We start from the raw sequence: 16,529 nt of genomic DNA, 5'->3' as shown, positions 1-16,529 counted from the left end.
GAGGGCCAAAAGTGTGGGACCAAGAATTCACCGATCTCACCTGGGCCTGGGGGGACTCTCTCTGAAGAGAAGGTGGCAGATCTACAATGAAATGTCCCTCCTCCCTGTGCCCTCCTGCAGGGCCGGTGTGGACGGGAAGAAGAGCTCTCGGCCTCCCAGAGCGCTTTCGGGGGCTCTGATTGCTCTCTGAGTCCCTCCAGCTTCTGTCCAGCTGCTTCCCCGTGGCAGGGAGGGAGGCCAGGCCCGCTAAACCAGCTCCTTCAGTCTCTGTGTCAGCACCGAGCATGAATACATGGGCTTCTTGATAAATACAAGAGAATCCCACTTCCAACAAAGCCAATAACTGGGAAAAAAAACTTGATTTGTACCAGAGACATCAAGAGGTGGTTATTAGCTTTACAAAAAGACAAACTAGAGAATCTTTTAAATCCCATCTCCCTCGGTGCTTTGGAAATGAGATTCAATTTAGGAAAAAATTCAATAGAGACACAACTTTGGAGAATGCTCTGCTGGCGCAAAGAAGGCACAGCAGGGGCTCGACGCTTATGGTGATTAACAGGAGTAAGCGGGCATTTTTCCTTCCTTCCCAGTCGGACTGATATCCGTGGCATGAGAGCCGGCTACGTGCCAAATGCTTTCACACGCCTTCAGCGGACCCAGTCCTCATGGCAGCCGACAGCGGGAGCTTCTCCGAGTCACACAGCTGAGGAAACTGAGGCTCCGGGCAGCAGAGGAGCTCACCCACAGCCAGTGGTGGTGAGTCAGTGTCAGGACCTGGGGCTGTGCCTGCAGCCTCCCCACCCACCACCCCAAGGCTCCTCTGCGTCCCCAGAGACGCATTCCCACGGGCTCCCAGCTGGCTCTCCTTCTCTGGACACACCTGCTACCGGACGGACGAGCAAACATCCCTCTGAGTCAGTGTGCCCTCCTTCTGGAAACTCAATTGGATCACCAGGACCCATTCTCTGTCTGTTAGAGATTGTCACAGCTCTAAGGGCCTCCCACAGCATCATGTGAAACAGGCCTCCCGGCCCGGGTGCTGGCCGCAGCAGGCGGTGGCCAGAGGACGAGGGTGACCTGGGAGCTGACCCCCAAGATCTCCTTACTCCATGGCAAGCTTATGCCCCATCCCTGCCATTTTTACAGAAGTCCTTTGTTTCCAAGGCAGAGTCCCTGCTCCCCAGCCTCCCCTGAAGTGTGGCCAGGTCACTGAGCTCCGCCCTGGGCCGGAGTGAAGTGATGGGTGAAGCCTCCTGGCCTGCCTCTCCGCACTCCCCTTCTCCGGCACACACAGAGGGTGACCCTGGAAGCCGGTGGTGCAAGGTAGACCTACAGTTGAAATTCGAGCTCTGCTTTTGGCAGTAGTTGGTGTTACCTTAAGTAATGCAAGTTTGCCAAAAAGCCCAGATGGGGCCCTGGCCAGGTGGCTCATTTGGTTGGAGCACTGTTCCACACACAGGAAGGTGGAGGGTTCGATTCCTGGTCAGGGTGCGTACCTGGGCAGCGGAATCCATCCCCAGTCAGGGTGCATATGGGAGGCAACTGGTCGATTTTCTCACATCCATGTTTCTCTCTCTCTCTTTCTCCCTTCTCTCTCTAAAAATCAATGAACTATCGTCAGGGAAAGATTTTTTAAAAGTCCAGCTGGCACCACTGTTCGCATTATAGGGCCCAGGGTGGGCGGGGTGAGGCCACCCTGACGACACCCCCACTGACCCACAGGAATCAACAGGTGCAGGAGAAAGCCCTGAAGTCAATGTGGGGTCAGCTGGACTGACTGGACTCTGCCTCCATAGCATCTGCCCCCCAGCACAGGGCCCAGGAACCAGGGCCAGGAGGGCCACCTCTCCTCCCCTCCCCTCTGTACCCGCTCCCCCTTCTCGGGAGGGTCTCGGACAGGACAACCCTTCCACCTCTTTCTTCTTTCCAGCCCCCACTCTCAAAGGGCCAAGCCTATCCCGGCCAGGGGGAGGCAGGAAGGTGAGCTACCGAGTTGTGCAGATAAGTCCCCCAACCTCACTGGCGGGTGATGGAGAGGTGTAGGGTTCAGTGGATGGATTCGCCATCTCTGGAGATTCCCCCGCCCTGGTACTGTCTGGAAGGAGAAAGGAACCTACATTTTAGGAAGGGCTTTTTCATCCCAAGACAAAGATCACCTTTCCTCCAGCCGTCTACATACTTCTCACCTTCTCGACAACCTTTTGAAGAAGGCATTAGGGTCTCGTGTCACGGATGAGGAGCCTGGCACTCTGAGAGGTGGAGTGACTTGCCCAGGGCCACAGCCCTAGAATGCAAGCCCAGGTCGCTGCTTCTGACTCTGGGACCTGCACTCGCCACCCCTCGTCTCCCAGACATGCTGGAAAGGAAGCCCTGGCCCCTGTCGCACTCACAGCCTCCCTTCCCCGCAGCCTGGGCTTTCTTTGGCCCAGAGGAGAGGCTATCACCCCCCGCCTGCCCCCGGTCTCTGGATGGCTCTTTCTTGGCTAGTGCACGTGACTGCAGACAACCACCTGCCTCTCCAGACATGGAGAGGGTAGACAGGGCCAAGGATGACACTCCTTAAGAAGGCACTCATTTTAATCCTCACCCAAGGATATGTTTATTGATTTTTATTTTTAGAGAGAGAGAGAAATTGATGTGAGAGAGAAACATTGATTGGTTGTCTTCTATATGCATCCCAACCAGGGATCAAACCCGCAACCTAGGTGTGTGCCCTGACCAGGGATTGAACCTGCAACCCTTGGGCAATGCTCTAGCTGCCAGAGCCACCCAGCCAGTGGAGGAGGATCTCCTTTGTGAGCGTGGCCCTGAGAGCAAAGCCTCCTTCCATCTTGTGCCACGGCACCTCTCAGGCTTCCCCCAGCCCCAGGCCCACCACCCACAATGCAGAACTCACACGCTCTAGACCCAGAAGTGCCATTAAAAAGGTTGTCTGTCTGGTGGTGTCTGATCTGTCTCTGCAAACCGGCATTTTCCACATAAGGGGGATTCTTGGGTGACGACAGCCATTGGACGAGATGTCCGGCTGAGCTCACTTCTGGGCAGGGCTGCGGCCCAGAGACCCCAGGCCACGTCACAGCCCACCCACCCTCCACGCACCGAGGAGCACTCAGCTGGCCATCGCAGATGCTTCAGAAGGAACGCGGGCTGCCTGGGGCACAGCCAGGGCGGTCTGACAGGCAGACTCCAGGAGGCCACGGCGGGCAGGAAGGAGGGAGAGGGTCCATCTCTGTGAAAGGCTTGAGAGACATTCCTGCCGACTCTCGGTCAGCTCCAGTCTCTTCCTCCTGAAGAAGTCAGGCCTTGCTGTGCTCTCCAGAAAGGGTGATCACGGCCGACATGACTTCCACCCTCTGCCAGGCCCACCCTCCCCTGCTGCACCGCACCCCCAGAGCCACCCTCCCCACCCTTCGCCGTACTCCCTCCCAAGAAAGTGCAAACTAGTGGGGCGGGGGTGGGCAGGGCACACAGTCCTGTTTCTGTCGTCATTGTTTTTGAGAAACACTGTTGCTCTCTCGCTGCCCAGTCCATTTTAACACGGTTGGTGAAGGCTGTAAGACTGCTGAGGGGAGGAAAACATTCCAGGAACAGCTAATCGACTCTTCTAACTGGCTTATGTTTTTCTGTTCAGGCAACACTGCTTTCCGTGGTCTTGTTTTTGATTGAGCTACAGAGGAGCGGGAACAGGGCTCAGAGACTGTAACCCGGGACCCATAGATCCAAGGCCTGGTGCATCCAGCTCCAGCTCTCTGCAGGCAGGGCTGCTGGGCAAGGCATCTCCACTCTCTGTGACTGCCCTGTCTCCTGCAAATTGGGGGTAAGTCCAGTTGTCCCATAGGTGGAGGGGTGGCCACAGTTGACTCTGACTGTGGACACCAAGAATTGGAGTGGGGGTGGGGTGGGGCTGATTTGTCTTGCTGGAGAAACCAGGACTGTGCATGATCCCCAGCTCCAAGGTCACCCCACCTTTCAGCCGGGAGACCTGGAAGGCTCCCAGGTGAGCTGAGACCTCAGTTTGAACCCTGCCCTCACTCACCCATGATGTCCTGGTCAGGGGCCTCGGTTCCCTCATCTGTGGAGGAAGGGAAAAGGGTCACCTGTCCCCTGTCAGAGAGAGAGAGAAGGAAACGCATGTGCTAAGCACACATAGCACCCACTCAGCTTGGGTTTTTCATTCCCTCTTTACAACTTCATGAGGCTGGCGCGGTCAGCTCCGCACTCTTGGTGGCGACACTAGGGCCCGAAGACAGCATGCGAGGCACCACGGCCTCACGCTGACTCAGTCGCAGACTCAGACCCAAGGCCTCCAGGAACGCTCCTCAGAGGCAGGGGGACAGCAGTTTGTTACAGGTCCGGTCCTGCCCAGGGCACTCCTCCACCGCCCCTGCCTCTGCTCCTTGGGCAAGCTCCGCCCTGCAGATGCTTCCTCTCTGGTGGTCTTTCCCACCCTTTTCCCCAGGCCTCCTCCCCGAGGGTGTGCTCCTCTCCAGTCCCCAGACCCCCAGGGCCCCAGCCGCCCTGGGAACCAAGGGGCACTCCCACCCTCACTAGTAGCAGCTGCACTTGGCTCCGGAACCAAGTGAGAGGCTCCCATGACCTCAAATGGCCACCAACAAGTGCATTCGGGGACCTGGGTCCAGAAAACAACTCTTCTGCAGTTTTGCTCCTGTGGCTGTCTTGGCCTGGAATTTACCTCTTCTCCTATCAGCCAGGCCAAGTCTCCTCCTCCCAGACCAGACTCACAAGGCACCTCCCATGGAGGTCACTGCAGGCTTCCGGGCCTGCGGGTGCTGCCGCCGTGGGGTCCTGTGATGTCCGGCACAGGCTCCTCTGAGACATCCAGACTGGGAAAGAGAGGAGCGGGCATGAGGGGATGTGCTTACGGTGAGGGCTGGGACTGGGGTGCATTTTATTTGTGTGTGACTGACAGGTAGGAGCACAGTGGACATCACTGGGATGTGGGGAGACGGCCCCAGACTCGGAGGCAGGACACACGGCGAGCCGCAGAACCCTCCAAACCCTTCACCCGCAAGGACCGGTCACTGGGTTGTTGTAAGATTAAGCAAAATGAATCTGAAAAATATCAGAGCCTTTTAAGAACGATGCCTCCAGGTGTTTCTGCTGGGTACCACAGGTGTTCAGAGGAGACAGGCGTGCCCTCCATAGGGTTACTGGGGATGCGGGCCGTGAAAGTTTCACAAGGAGAAGTGCAGAGAGTGAAGGGTTTAGTTTCCTTTCCCAAGGGAGGGGAAGGGCTGAGGCGTTGGGCTCGTACTGGGTTACGGGGCAGCTGCGGAGCAGGACGCTTCAGGCAGCCTTGCACAGGCTGCACCTTGTCTCGACGTTGTCCAGGGGTGCAGGGTCCAGTCGCTGGGGTCTGGCATGTCCTGCTTCATAAGTCCTGGAGCCTCTACACCTTCAGGGCACTTCCAGTAATTTTCTAGTCCTGAGGATAAAGGCTCATCAAGCAATTAGGGCCAGTCGTGCTTCACAGGGCCCAGCCAGCTCCAGGAAAGAGATTCTGAGAAAGGGGCTTTTGTCCTGGGACCCTCTTGCTGGGGGAGAGCTGGAAATGGGGATAAGAGACAAATGCATGAAGCGAGGCCTTTAAGCTGACCTTCAAGAATGCAGAGGATTTAGATGGCCCAAGTGGGGGTGGGGGAGGTTGCAGAGGAGGCCAGGTGAGGAAGGAAGGAGACCAGATGTTGAGAAGGCAGCATCAATGTAGTCAACAAGTTGTATGGAGCAACTACTATCTGCCAACCACATTCCAAGTGCTAGAGATTCAGGAGTAAAGAAAGCAGACAAGGTCCCTACCCTGAGGATTTGCATTCTAACTGGGGAGGACAGACAATAAACATAAACAAAGAAAAATCCTCAGTGACTTCGGATGGTGGTAACAGGAAGCCGATCCGCTAGGATGGCCGAAAGGGACGTCTCTAGATGAGATAGTAAAGGAGTGTTGGTCCCTCTGCGCAGAGAAGAGAGAGCCAGCCTCAGGCAGAGCATGTCAGGAAGCAGCCAGTGCAAAGGCCCTGGGGCTCAAGCAATTGGACAAGGAGAAAGGTGGGATGAAAAGAAGGGTGAGGCCCTATCTAAGAAACAGTGACTTGTCAATTTGGACAGGAGTTGAAGTAACAGATTATCCTGGAAAATTAATTTAGAGCTAAAGTTATAAAACCTCAGACCCTAAGTTAAAGCAGATATACTTCATTCTTCAGTGGCATGAATGCACAAGGCAGGAGTGCAAGGAACATTCTCGGAGATACCCCCCAGACACTTCTCATAAAGTAGGGTGACTCTGGGCATGTCGGAGGCATGCGATCCAGAGCGTGTGGGCAGCGGGCAAAAGGGAGGTGCTGGACTGCTGGCCACATGGTAAGTAAGTGCTAGGAGGAGATCTGAGCAGAAAGTTTCCCAGCTCCTCTCTGTCAGTGAAACAGGAAATAAAGCCCAGAGCAGGAAACTGAGGCCTGGGAGGGGTGAGAGTAGAGGCGTCCCTGGTGTGCATCAGTCCTGGCTCTCCTCAGCCACCAGGAGTGACCGAGTGTCTCGTGGGGCCGGAGCGTGCGAGGGCTGGTGTGCGGCTCCGTCCCGCCATGGCGATCACTCATGAGCACAGAGGTGCCGTCGCTACCCACTGTGGGGCCCAGCCAGCATCTGGAGGGAAACTGCCAAGCAGAGAAGGAGACTCTGGTCATGTTAAGTCCTGAGCTAGCTGCGGTTGCCACAGTGGCAAGACAACCTAACCTGCAATGACTGATGCAGGGGCAGGCAGAACAACCCAGCCTGCTGTGACTAACAGGGCTTCCACTGCGTGAGCTCTGTGTTCTCAGCACACACGTGTATATGACTGAGGAGTGTACACAGGGCTGCACACGAGTAGCTGTGTTGTGTCCACCTCTGGGGGTCCGTGTCTGTCTGAGCACCACCACGCTAGCAGGAGGGCTGCAGCACCTCACCGCACACCCTGACGCACTGGCCTGCCAATGCCCACCTGCCAGGTACCTCCAATGCCAAGTTCATGGCTCGCAGAACTGGGGCAGGGAACCAAGAGGGGGCACCGCCCTGCTCACAGTCCCAGAGTGCCCTGTGTGTTCTCTGAGTTGCTTATTTCTAAAAACTTCCTCCAACTAATTCTATCCTTCCTAAAACCTCAGCCAGGGGAGTTGGCTGCAAAGGCCAACTGGGGGCGGGCTGCCCGAGAACAGAGGGTAGAAGCCACAAGGGTCAAGGACCTAGAGACCTGCAGTAATGTCATGATAACCACGTAGGGGCCAGGTGGGCACTTGAAGCATCAGGGGGACCCCTCTGTAAAGTAAATGATTTCCTAACCTCTATGCTGTCTACCTGAGACTAATACAGAACAATATTGAATGTAAACTGTAATTGAAAAATTATATATATATCTTTTTTAAAAAAACCCCCAGAGACCTGACCCCTCTCCTTCTCCTCCCTACAACCTGCCCCCCACCACCACCCCAGTCTCCACCATCCTGCCCCGGGATGGGCACCCCTACATAAAGCCAACAAGATGAGAAGAAATCATTTCATCCATAGCTCAGGGCTCCTCGAGTACAATTCTAGTTAAAGTTATACTGCAGGGCCTTCTGGGAAGGATGGAAAATAAGCTCAGGGCATTTTGGGATGGGGGGTGGGGCTGGTGAGTGGGGGGTGTTATAGGGCACAGCAGGGTACCAGCCCCTAAGGAACCTCCCAGGCAGTGGGGACTGAGGCGGTGGGGCTTGGAATGAAGGTCACGGCTGCCCCAGCTCATTCCTTTTCCTCCCTCTTCCCTCTGAACAATGGCTTTTCCGACCGCTTCAGTCTCAGTGCCTCTCCACATTAACATGTATATTGCTTGGGTAAGGGCTACGTGGCCAGTGGCTCTAAATAACTGGTAAGTGACAGGAGAGCGATGGGGGCAGGATGGATGAGGGGATCACCGAAAGCTGCTCCCTGCCTTGTCATTTAGAGATGAACACCCAGCTGGCTCCCAGTTCCTTCGTCAGCTGCACTCTCCTAAACAGAGTGGGCCAGCCCACCCAGCCCGCCTCCTTAAACTCTCCCTCCCCCGACCATGGGGCCCTGTGTTGGCTCACAGCCATCACTGTACTTACTTCATGGGGCCGGGCACCGCTGGGGGCACTGAGGGTCGAGGTCACTACCCTCAAGGAGCTCACAGCCTCCAGAGACAAACACTAACCCACTAAACCACAACTTGTGTTGGTGCATTAATTGCTCAGCCATGACAGGGGCAGAGCACGGTGCTCTTGGAATATAGACAAAGGACACTGCATCCAGGCAAAATCTGATCCAGGAAGGCTTCCTGCAGGAGGTGGGTTCTGATTGGAGTATGGATGAACTACTAAACGTTAGCCTGATGAGTTAGTAATCCAAACCCACCATGCCCGATCGCAGCGTGCATTACATTATGCCGTTTACTTCCCCTTCTGGTATTTTTCAATTATACACACACAGACACACACACACACACACTGGCATTTTCCAATCATACATAAACAAACTGATAATACATTCAAAATATGTTTGAATTTTGGTTATTTATTCTCTTTCTAAGCTGTGCCTCTCTCCACTATAATGTAACCTCCCAGGGACTGAAAACACTGTATCTTGTTAACTGTCCACCGCCAGCATCTTGCATCATGTCTGGTGCATGATAAGGGCTCAATATTATTTGCTGAACTGAAGGGCGAATGGATGGATGGGGGAGCACGGTGGTGGCGGAGGAAGCTGTGCCTGCACAAGCAGGGGCCGTGAGGTGTCATGGTGCCTTTGGACACCATTCAGAGCATCCCTGGGGCTAGAGTGAGGGCCTGATAAGAGAGCAACGATGGGGAAGACAAGGGCCAGACAGCAGAGCTCCCGAGCTGTTCTGGCTCCCCGGACAGGGGAGTGATGGGAGGGGTTTGCTCTTTAGGAGAGCTGTCCAAGGAGGAGAGGAGGAGAGAGCCTCCAGCATAGAGAGGTGGCCGAGAAACTGAGGAGCTGTTAGCTCTCGTTCAGGAGCGAGAAGGCTGGGTGCCAGGACCATCCTGTCCCTTTGCAGGAGGGCAGCACAGTGGCTTTGAGGAGCCAGCATGGACGAGGAGTCAGGACCTGGGCTCTGGACAGCTCGCACGTCCTTGCTGGTCTGGAAGGAAGCAAAGGGGATGTGGAGGACAATAGCCCCCAGCTGGGAGCCTGCAGCGGGGACTCGGACCAGGACCTTTATCCCTGACTGGGTGTCAGCATGTCTCCCAGACTGTTGCCCTCTGGGGCCCAGGTAGTGACAATACGAACAGAGCTGAGCACCCCTTCTGTGTCAGGTGTGTGTCCTAGGACTTGACACATCTTAACTAATCTCACTACACACTCAACACTGCCCACTCCGCAGTGTGCTCAGTGCACAGCAGCTGCAGGACGAGCTGTCCCCCTGCCATCGCCGACACACCGGCTTATCATCGCCATCCTGGTGACAGATGCAGCAGGCGCAGGATGGAGTTGTCCGCCTCACCTCACAGGGATGGGAACTATAGGCAAAAGTATCTGTCACTTTCACAAAGACAGAGTTAAAAGAAACAGAGCAAGTGTAGTTTGATCTAGTCAATAAGAGCAGAATCCAGGGCTAAAAAAAAAAAAAGGTCGCCCTCACTTTCACAGGCAGCCCCAGCTGTGCACTTTCCTATGGCTTCTCCTAATTAAGTTTCACACACAGGTAAACTAGGCATCATTAACTCCCTTCTGTTTGCAGATGGGAAAACAGATTCAGAGAGGCTATTGGACCCACCACACGTCACACAGCAAGTACAAGGAAGAGCCAGATTTGATCCCAAAGTTTCCCAGCTATCTCCCTGCGGGATTCTGCCTGCTAACCCCCGATCCGTGAGTTCATTCCACAATTGCTTACCTCACTCCTGCCCCGTCCCCGCACCGGGGTGGCACCCAGTATGTCTCCTTCCTTCCTGGACATGGTGCGGAGGAGAGGAAGTCTGTGGCGGGGGTGGTGATTTCGAGAGCTGGGGGGTCTGCAGGGCCTGCGGGACAATGCCAGGGCCCGTCCTTGCGTGGAGAGAGGAGGGCGCCCCTGTCACTGCCTTCATAGGCCTCCCTGAAGAGACGTTGCTGCTTATTGAACACGTTCCCTTGCAGCCCTCAGGCTTCTGGTTAAATGCTGACATTAACCTTCCAAAGGCACGCACTCCCCCAGCCATCTGGAATGGCCACTGGGCAGCACAGGACAGAGCACGCGGGGGTGCGGACCCAGCTCCTCCTCCCCCTCGGTGGGTCAAGGCACGTCACCATCCCGCCCTGAACCTCCAGGACCCTCCTTGTCAAACTGGGTAACGAGGCTTTTCACCGGATCGAGGCCTTTGGAGAGGACTGCACCGAATCTCTGAGCATGTGTGGACAGGCCTGGTTAATAAGACCTCCCTTCCTTCCTTCTTCGGAGCTTGTTCAGGGCCAGGGAGGCTCAGCCTCGAGCAAAGGCGGAGTGCCCAGTATCCACCCATCCAGAGCCTGAAGGCTGTCTCCTTGGCCGGTCCCGTGGGTCTCAGGTGCCAGCCTGCCACATAGCAAACAACAGCCACTAACCAGCGGCACAGCTTGGGGACACCTAAAGACTCCTCAGGTCTCCTCCCTCAGGCAGGAGTGGGGGGCTGGTGTCTCAGCACCGTCCAGCTCCCACGTCCACAGGCTGAGACCCGGTCGCGGGTGATGAGGGAGGCCCGGTGGCTTTCTTCCAGCCTCTTCTGTTACAAAGGAAGTTGTCCCGGGGAAGTCACGCACGACCTCACCTCCCAGCAGAGAGTGTTTGAGTGTCTTCTGGGACAACTTTCTTTCAATCTTGCCACTTGGAGATGCTCGAGCCAAACAAAGAGAAAGAACAAGCGAACTGAGGGAAACCGTGAAAATCACAAGGGGTAGTGTGGGGAGGTTCATCTTTATCACGTTTCTTATGGGCTTGAAGTCAACACATATTTAACGAACAGCTGCTGAGTCCAAACTACTTTGTTGGGTGCGAAAGAGCTTCCCCAGCCCCCAAAGCCCGTATTCGAGGTAGAGCGGCAGGACACATTTTCATGACAAAATTGAAAATATAAAGCTCCGTGCCTCCTGGGTGAAAGACAAGAGCTGTGGAGCCAGGAGCGTGGGCGGTTCAGAGCCCAGACTACCCAGCACTGTGCGAGCTGCCCCTCCCTCCACCCCGTCAGCAGCCCTGTCTCTCGTGTGCTCCCCGACAGGGGTCCCACCTCGCCACTCCCATCCCATAGGGCTGCTCACCTGAGACCGAGTCCAAGCTCCTTAGCAACATCATCGTCCAGACATCCTCCTATCCCTCAGGCCTAACCTAACCAGGAGCGTGCCTCTGTTCTTGCTGGTCTCAGCCCATTTGGGCTGTTATAACCAAGTACCACAGACAGAGCAGGGCAGCGGGGGTGGAGGGAGAGGGGGATGCAGTTAGCTCAAACGACAGACATGTACTCCTCACAGTTCCCGAGGCTGGAAGTCTGAGATCGGGTGCCCGCGAGTTCAGTTTCTGGTGAGGACCTGCCTCCTGGCTCACAGATGCCATCCTCCGGCTGTGTCCTCCAGTGGCAGAAGGGCCGAGGGGGCTCTGCGGGGTCTCCTTTATAAGGATAGGCATTGCATTCATGCGGGCTCCAGCCTCATAACCTCGTCACCTCCCAGAGGCCCCACCTCCTGATACCGCCACATTGGGGGTTAAGTTTCATCTTATGAATCTGGCCTTAGCAATGCTCTTCCATCAGCCTGGGAACGCATTTTCACTACAGCCCTCTCCACCCTCCCTCTCCTTCTCTCTTTACTTATTAAAATTCGGCTCACCCTCAAGGCACAATTGAAATGACATCTAAGTCATGAAGCTCTCCCTGATCCTCCAAGTCAGAATTAATGACTCTGCTCTCCTGCCCCCTCATCATTCCTGTCTTTCCACCACAACGCTGCACTGTCTCCTCTAATTGTAAGTTGTTTACACATCTGTTTCCCTCCTTGGACTGAAAGCTCCTCCAGGGCAACAGGCGCTGTCCAGGGTGTGTCTCAGGCTCTTAGTACTCCAACATGTTGGTAAATCAGGGTGCCTGGGAGCTCATGGGGAATGCAGAGTCTCAGGCCTCGCCCCACTGAAACCCCCTGAATCAGACTATGGTTTCAATAAGATCCTCGGGTGCTTTGCATGCAAAGTAACGTGTGACAAGCTCAATCTACAGAACAGCCCATGCACAGTGCTTTGCACACTGCAGTCATTTGGGGAGCGTTTGATGAATGAATAAGTGAGTGACTATGGAAAGGATCATCGAAGGCTGCTCAGAGTGTTATCCACAGCCTCTCCTGAAACCTGGAGATCTTTCTTAGCTGAGTAAATAGAGTCAACCACACAGCAAAAAAGCCTTCCACACTCTCACTTTCTCTACCTCCTCCTCCAGACTCAGGCACCCCCAGCTCCCATGGACAGCCAGGTCCCGAGCTCAGAAATGTAATTAGAAAAACTAACTTTGTTGGCAGCTCATCCATAACCCACCCCAAAGCCATGCCTGTGTAGGAGGTTGTTCATCAGGGGCTGTGAGTGACGGTCCAGCCAGCGGGCCACAGCAGGAGGGAGCCCACTCTTATCCATCATCCTTCCCTCCATGACCCTGCAGGCCCCCTGGCAAGGCAGGGCGGCCCCCCAAGGGCTGCGGGCAGCAGGCTGCTCTTCATCAACCTGGCACCGCTTCCCCTCCCCGCAGCACCACACCTGTACCTTCCGGGGTCAGGAGACTCCCACTGCCCTGCTGAGACTCCCCATGAGACAGGCCTGTCACCAGGGTGTGACAAGGGCACAGGTAACCTCTTAACCACCTGCTGCCCCAGTGATGGTTCATTTTCTGTGTCACCGGTGACTGGGCTAAGGGACGCCCAAGGAGCCGTAAACATTACTTCCAGGTGGGTCTGTTGGGGCGTTTCCAAGAGAGATTAACATCTGAATCAATGGACTGAGAAGGATCGCCCTCACCAGTGCGGGCAGGCAGGCAATACCCAATCCATTCAGGGCCCTGAGTAGAACAAAAAGGCAAAAAGGAAGGGTGACTTTGCTCTCTGCCGACCCAGTGCCAGGAATTCATCTTCTCCTGCCCTGGCCATCAGAGCTGCTGGTCGTCAGGCCTCGGGACTCAGGGCCTTACCGCGCTGGCCGCCCTGGTGGTCAGGCCTTTGGGATGGGGCTGGAGCTGCACCACTGGCTGTCCTTGGCCTCCGGCTGTGGACAGCAGATTGTAGGGCTTCTCATTGGCCAATTCCTCACAATAAATCTCTCCCTATGCTTCTCTCTCTCCCCCGTTGGCTCTGTTTCTCAGGAGAACTCCGACCAGCACCCCACACTCTCATCCCCCTCAAACACCTGGGGAACTATGGAGACGAATAGTTCACCCATAAAGCGAATGGGGATCAGTTGGAAGTGAGTCAGACTCGGGGAACCTTAGAGTCAGAAGGGCCAGGAGACTACCTCCCCCAACACATGTGAGTTCCATGAATCAGCCAAGGACTGCCATACGAGGAATGCGGAAGGAAAGAAGTCATCATGTTATCTGTGGAACGCGTCACCCCTTTCCGACGGCTTTCATTCTCATGGTCTCGTGAGCCGGGCAGGCAGCAGCTGCTGGCACTATTATCACCATTTCACAGACGGGGAACCCGGGACCCACAGAGGTGAAGCCTCTCCTCGGTTTTTTGTAATTTACACCCTCCCTATGTGAGGAAGGATTTTTAGTGGCTTAAAATAAAACCATATTTACATAATGACTAGCATTTGAAGTTTAACTGGAGAAACACTTCCACATTTGGTCAAAAACTACGTGCTGAAAGCAAGTTATGACAATTTAAGTACTTCAATTTATGAGAAAAATCATCACTTTCAGGTTTTATTTGCTCAATAAACTTATATTGAACATTTAAGAAACATAACTACTCCTACGCATGTGACTATAGAGTACAAAAGGAACCGGAAACTGTACAGCAAAGGAAGAAACTAAATGCCAAGAGGCAGAAAGAAGCCGCTCGCTACATCCAGCCTTTACATTGCCTCCGGGCTTCCTAGCAGGCAAAGTGAAAAGGAGAAAACAGTGCATTATGAGATCTTGTTGTCAGAAGAGAGAAAGGAGGTACATTTATTCACAAGGGACAGCTGTCCCCTCGTCCTAGCACTGAGCTCTAAACAAAAATTTTCAGCAGAGTCTAAGGCAGTGGAAGTGTGTGAGATATCAGCAGCAGCGACAAAGAGGGTATTCGGAAAGACTTCTTATACCAATGCTTTCATTTAAACCTTAGATACAGCATCCGTCCCAAGGGCAGGTACTGGCTAAATCCCTCCTCCCTTTCTCAGCCAAAAGTTTGCAAAGGGTAATCCACACTGGCAGCCCCTACTCCCACGCCTCTGTTCACTCCTTCATTCCCCCAAACCACACTCCTGCCCCAACTCTCCCGTGAAGGTAGCTCTCCATGGCGACTTCTGGGTCACCACCAATGGGCATGTCTGTACCTTCTGGTATTTGATCCTTTCCTGTCGTTGCCAGGGAGTGCCCGCTGTCCTGGCTCTCCTGCCAACACCGTGCGTCTGCTCATTCATTGACTCCTGGGAACTTCTCTGCAGCGGAGGTGCCCTAAGACACATCTCTGCCCTGGGGCCCAAGGGCACCCACCGTCAGGGTACAAACTGCTGCTGGAAGGGAACCTCCAAATCTCCGTCTCCAGCCAGTCCTCCCCCTCACTCCTCCACCAGGTTTGTCTACACGTACCTGCCTGCTGGACACCTCCACCCAGAAGTCCCCAGACCCCTGACTCAGCATTCCCAAACTGTCTGTGCCCTGGCTGTGCCCCACCTCCTGCTCTCTGCACCCCCACTCAGCACCCAAGAGATCCAATCTCTCTCTCAGCCCACGTCTGCTCCCTCATCCTCACTCCCCTGGGGCCACCGGCAAGTGCACCGTTTGTACTTCCTTACCATCCCTCCCACGTGCCCCCTTCTCTTACTTATCCCCTCTTCCTGGGGGCAACTGCAACAGCCTCCCGCTTGGTCTCCTGGACTTCCTCAAACCCAAAGGGATGCCAGAAACAATACAGATCAGAACAGCTGTCTCCTCTGTTTAAAAGTATTAAAAACACGGCTACTCGTTCCTTACAGGAGAACCCCCAACCTGCCTGCGGCAGCTGATATAGTGCTCACGCCCACTCCCAAACACAGCCCCGAGTACCCCCCACCCAGGCCCCGCAGCAGGAAGTCCCCGTGTGTGCAGTCTCCACGGGACACAGCACCTCGCCCAGCACACTCGACCCCACACGGGGCAACCTGCTCGCCTTGCGGTAGCGGCTGCCCCTGCCTGGGGTGGCCTGCTTCTCTCTTTTCTCCCAGTTAGCTCCTGTGACTCAGGCCAGCAGTCCCTTTTCAGAAGTTTCTGCTAGCTGCCCAGGTTAGAAAGGGGCTCTTCCCAGTGCCCTGCCATCTTCCATCTGTCTCAGCCACCACACCTTGTCTTGTTCTGGCTTGTCCACGTGTCTGTCTCCCCAGAGACAGAGAGCACTTTCTATGCTAAGCTGCCCCTTATTGATCTCCATAATCTTTGGCCCCTAGAAGGTGCCTGGCACAGCAGAGTACATACTCAAACGTTCGATCAGTAAGGGAATAGGAATGAATGAACGGCTTCTTCACAGAGGAACCAGCACTTCCTCCCACTTCCACTGCATGCTCCGACCCCTCTGCCTTACAGTCCATGTGGCCACACTCTCTCTCCTCAGCTCTCCTAGGGAAGGGGAAAGGCAGAGACCCAAAGACATAATTGGGCAAGAAATGTTTACACAGCCTGAGCAGAATCACTAGAGGACTCAGAGGAAGATAATAATGGTCAATGGGGGATGGTATGGCAGAAAGGCCAGGCCAGGACACTGGGGCCAGGGAAACCATGTATAAGGCTTTGTGTGTGCAGGAGGAGTGCGGGGGAGTGGCTTCTAAAGAAAAGGAAGAAGGCAGAGCTCCAGGGATTGAGGGCACTGTTTAGGAGAAACAAGGCTAAACGTCAGAAGAGTTGAAGAGGGGAGTCGTGAGAAGTCTTGGAAGTGGCAGGCCCTAGAGGGGCATGACAGGAGGGGTGTGGTGCTCAGTGGAAGGCAGGTGGCTGTGCACCAAGGGTCCAGAGAGCGCAGGAGCTGGGTCAGGCCGCCCGGTGGCCATGGGGGCTGCAGAGACAGAAAATCGCTATTCAGGATGGCCTGACTGCTGGCGAGGATTGCATTTTCCCCATCTACTCTGTTTTCTTTCTTTCCTGTCTATTTTTTCTCCTTTTTCTCCAGGAAAATGTAGTGAAGGCCTTCTTCCTCTGTTGAGCCTCAATAATAAAATCATACCCATCATCCCCCAGTTCTGAGGGACGTGCACACTTGTCTTTGACACTTGTACATCAAAGAGCGTGTGGCTGGGGAAACTGATGGGCAGTGGAGGGAGAGCACAGTGGCACAGACTGGCCCCTGTCACCCTG

The sequence above is a fragment of the Phyllostomus hastatus genome, unplaced genomic scaffold, assembly GCF_019186645.2.
Source record: "Phyllostomus hastatus isolate PE091 unplaced genomic scaffold, TTU_PhHast_1.1 phas_contig_98, whole genome shotgun sequence".
In the NCBI taxonomy this organism is placed as follows: domain Eukaryota; kingdom Metazoa; phylum Chordata; class Mammalia; order Chiroptera; family Phyllostomidae; genus Phyllostomus; species Phyllostomus hastatus.
This window is presented reverse-complemented; position numbering follows the sequence as displayed.